Raw genomic sequence first — 4,755 nt, 5'->3', positions numbered from 1 at the left:
AGCTCATCCGCCCCTACACACCTGCCTGGCGCCTCAGGTCTGTGGACCAGACATTATTAGAAGTACCAAGAACTAAACTGAGGCTCAGAGGGGATCGAGCCTTCTCTGTTGCTGGTCCCTCTCTCTGGAATGACCTCCCACTGAGCATTCGGCAAGCCTCCTCGCTGCCCATCTTCAAAACCCGCCTCAAAACTCACTTGTATTCTTTGGCATTTGACTCAGCATGACTTAGATTGTTCTTGGTTTTGCTGTTCGGTGCTTTCTACTGTTTTTATTACCGATTTGCTTTACTGTTTGTTGTATATGTTAATTTGCTCCATGTACAGCACTTTGTATGCAGCGATGGCTGTTTGAAAGTGCTCTATAAATACAGTTGAGTTGAGTTGAGTTGAGTTGAGTTGAGTTGAGTTGCGTTAAAAACACCAAGGAGGATTCCATTGCCGTTACTGGACAAAGTCAAGCAAGAGCTATCCTGCATGGAACGACTCTGGGTGATAAGCAGAATCGAGGAGCCAAAAGACTGGTGCGCTGGCATCGTGGTGGTGCCCAAGAAATCAGGCGCGGTACGTATCTGTGTCGATCTCACCAAACTCAACGAGTCAGTGTGCAGAGAAAAGTATATCCTGCCGTCAGTGGAGGAAACACTGGGCATGCTGGCCGGAGCCCAGATTTTTAGTAAGCTGGATGCAAAAATGGGGTTTTGGCAAATACCCTAACGCCCAATTCGGCAAAGCTGACACCTTTTATCACACCCTTCGGGCGCTATTATTTCAAGCGGCTACCTTTCGGGATAGCCTCCGCCCCTGAACACTTTCAGAACCGAATGGTAACAGAGGTTACAGAAGGGCTGGGCGGTGTTGTTTGCCACATGAACAATGTGCTGATATGGGGACGAACACAAGAGGAGCATGATGCCCGCCTGCATGCTACTTTGGAGAAGATCCAGGAGGCAGGCATCACTCTCAATGTCAAAAAGTGTGAACTGTCGAAGGCAAAGGTGACATTTCTAGGCCACGTGATCTCAGACAGAGGCATCAGGCCAGACCCAGGCAAGACTGAGGCGCAGTAAGGATGATGCTGGAGCCAATGAATAACAGTGTTGAGAAGTTTTCTCGGAATGCTGAACCAACTCGGGAGATTTGTGCCACAGCTGGCAGAGAGAGATAAGCCTCTCCGTGATCTCCTGTCCAAAAAGAACTGTTGGGTGTGGGGCGTCGACCAGGCGCGAGCCTTCCAAAATTTAAAAGATGCGCTGACGTCCACACCGGTGCTAGCCATGTTCGATCCCAACAGGGAGAGCAAAGTGTCTGCAGACGCATCGTCGTACGGGTTGGGAAGAGTTCTTCTCCAGAAGTGGGAGGAAGAATGGAGGCCAATAGCCTACATGTCACGGTCGCTGACATCTACGGAGCAGAGGTATGCACAAGTGGAGAAGGAGGCTCTGGCGCTGACCTGGGCCTGTGAGAGATTTCGCAAGTTTCTCATCGGGAAGCATTTCCTGATGGAGACGGACCACAATCCTCTCCTGAGTCTCCTGGGGTCCCAATACCTTACCTCCGTGGATCCAACGCTTCAGAATGCGACTCATGCGCTGTTCTTACTCCATCTCTCATGTCCCAGGAAAATGCCTGTGGACAGCCGACACACTGTCTCGAGCTCCCGCGGGGAGGGAGGAGACACCAGCCGACAAAGAATTGTTCGAAGATACGAACATCTACGCTGACATGGTGATGGAGACCCTACTGGCGACCACCGAATACCTAGAAAAGCTGAGAGAGCAGCTGCGGAGGGACAGTGTGTGTGCACGTGTGATGCAGCTGTGCACAGAAGGCTGGCCCGAACATGGTCCCAATGAACCGGTACTCAGGCTGTACAGAGCAGAGCAGGCGTTCCTTGAAAGAGATTTTGGTCTCTTTATAAATACACTAGCTAAACCCCGGTGGAACGAAAAAAAGACGTCGTGGACAAGACAGCTATTTTTTGTAGAAAAATATATATTTGGACAGCAAAGAGAGAAAAACATACAGATGACAAAAAAACGTGTCCGTCCGACCTCGAGCGTCTTGTCTACTGTAATAGCTTTGCTGTTGTCTCGGCTAGGCTAGCTTAGCTGGTGTCGTAGATCAAAGCTCTTTGATGTGTAACGTCTGTTGCGTCAGCGCTGATTGGTTGAAGCCAAAAGACGCGCGCGTGTGTACATGTTCGCGCTGACGCACGCACAGCAAAGTGTAGCAGACTATCGACTGCTGAGTCGCGCTTCACTCGAGTGGCGTCGCTACAGGGCCCTCCTCCTGGATCCGAAGTCGGCGTAGGCGACGAAGGAAGGAAGCCATAAGAATGACGGAACGGTCAGAATAGCCGACAGGAGGTGAACGGTTAGGGAAGCAGACTCATCGGCCGCTGCGCGTGGTTTGGCTTGATGAAGACGCCAGACACGATTTCAGTGGCAGAGTGCTGGGCGAATGGGACATCGAAGAGCGAACAGCTGTGGGTGATGTCGTGGTCAAAGTGGGCACGGGAAGGGCAGCAGTTGAGGTTGACAGAACCAGTAATGTGGCAGCTGCTGTCGATGAGGGAATTGCGGACTGAACAGCGGGAGAGAACGGACTCGTGCTGTCGACGAAAGTCACTGTTCGTGAGCGAAGAAACTGCTGCTCTACGACTGCCGGTTTGAGTCAGTCAATGGAGACGGTGTCTTCACGGCCCATTAGCTGCTCGAAGGACGGATGATACGGAGCTGAAAGCATGTGGTCAAACTCAGCTTCAGCGATCCGTTACTTCGCGGGGGCCAGTCGTCGAAAACGCTGGAACTTGGTGGGACCGGTCGTCTCGATGTGATGAACGACATTGTGAGGCGCTGGTTCCGTCGTCCCCGCAGGGTTCGTCAGGTTCGGGAAACGCCGCAACAGGGTCAGGTAGGGAGATGAAGAGGGTGCAGGGAGATGGGACAGACGCTGTAGACAATGGTTGGAGGTGGTTCCCCGCGCCGTAAGGCCGGTCTTGTCGTCGACCAGCACCTTCCTGTGAACGCTGACCGATAAGTCAAATTCGTGCAGAGAGGAAGCGTTGGCCGTACATCTTGATCGTGGTATGTTTGGTTGCTTGGAGGGAGGAGCCGCTGGTCGGGTGATGGCGCTCTGCTGGGGTTGGAGGGATGACGTTGGCATCGAGGGCAGAGTTGACCATGAAGTGTCGCCCAGAAGTCCGATCGAGGACGTGAAGGATGCGGCTCGCAGCAGAGATGCCAGGAGAGTTGAGTGACGTACTCACTTCCTGGCGGGTCCGTTTCCCGCCCTGGGAGGGGGAGCGCTCTCGGCTGCTGTCACGTCCGTGACTCACGCTCTGTTCCGGACGTGACTCACGCTCTGTTCACGGCTGTGGCTTAGGTCCTTGCTACGGCTCCGGAGTTCGGCTCGTAACGCCCGGATTTGGTACTGCATGAGGCGCTGCATCAGAAGGAGCTGCTGGAAGGCGTCCATGTTGGCCATGTCGCAGATGGAGGGGAGTGAAGTGGGAGAATAAATCCAATGGGGTAGCCACGTGAGGGGAAAAATGCGAAGGAGAGTGTTCGTGGTTCGGAAAAGGGCTGGCTAGCCACAAAAGAGATTTTGGTCTCTTTGTAAATACACTAGCTAAACCGCGCTGGAACGAAAAAAGACGTGGACAAGACAGCTATTGTTTGTAGAAAAATATATATTTGGACAGAAAAGAGAGAAAAACATACAGATGACAAAAAACATGTCAGTCCAACCTCAAGCGTCGTGTCTACTGTACTAGCTTAGCTGTTGTCTCGGTTAGGCTAGCTTAGCTGGTGTCGTAGATCAAAGCTCTTTGATGTATAACGTCCGTTGCATCAGCGCTGATTGGTTGAAGCCAAAAGACGCGCGCGTGCGCAGCCATCTCGTTACCTCTGCGTCCCGCGTCCTGGACGCACAATTTTCCCGTGGGACGCACATTTCCAAATAATGTGTGTTTTTGGGACGCAAGGAAATTTCTCAGTCAAAACAAAACAAAAAAAAAAACTACGGCAGGCCTGAGGATTTCACAGTAACTATCGTTACCGGCAGCATGTCCTTTCCGTGGCGCCATTTTGACGTTACCGAAAAATCGTTTAACCATAAAAGTCACCGCACACGAGTTGACTGTACGCGATCGAATCTCTCCTGTGTGATCAACGCAATTTCACTGTGCCTTTATGGGTGTTTGTGGTGTGTGTGTGAGTGTGTTTATTGTAATTTACTTTCATTTTGTTTTGTTTTCAGTGTTGGGGGGGATGGAACAGATAACGTTTTGTGCGCATGCGGGTTGCTGTTTTAGTCAGCAAACTGGAATCTCGCGGATGAAAGTTTGAGATGGCGGCTAAAAAAACTCACAAAGGTCTACTAATTACGACATTTAAGAAATGGGATTGCCAGTCTGATTTTTCGTATGAATCGACCGAAGGACGTATCACTAAACTCACCTGTGACGTATGCACAGAACACGAGAGCGAAATACAACGCGAGGCACGATTAGGCCAAACAAAAAAGATGGGTCGGTAAGTTTTTTTTTTTTTTAATCTTTTTTTTTCCCCCCTCATCAAAAATGTAAACAATATAACCATAAAACATAAAACAAGGAGCCATTGAACCCCCCCGCTCACCGCCGAAGGCAAAGAGAGGTTTGGGTACCCGGCGGCTGGGTGTTAGGTTCCAAGGTCGGCCGGGTCGTGATGGCACCGGCGGGGGGGGGGGCCCCGTGGCGGCCGCGGGGCGG

The sequence above is a fragment of the Hippocampus comes genome, unplaced genomic scaffold (assembly GCF_001891065.2).
Source record: "Hippocampus comes isolate QL1 unplaced genomic scaffold, H_comes_QL1_v1.1 scaffold148, whole genome shotgun sequence".
In the NCBI taxonomy this organism is placed as follows: domain Eukaryota; kingdom Metazoa; phylum Chordata; class Actinopteri; order Syngnathiformes; family Syngnathidae; genus Hippocampus; species Hippocampus comes.
Note: the sequence above shows the minus strand (reverse complement) of the source record.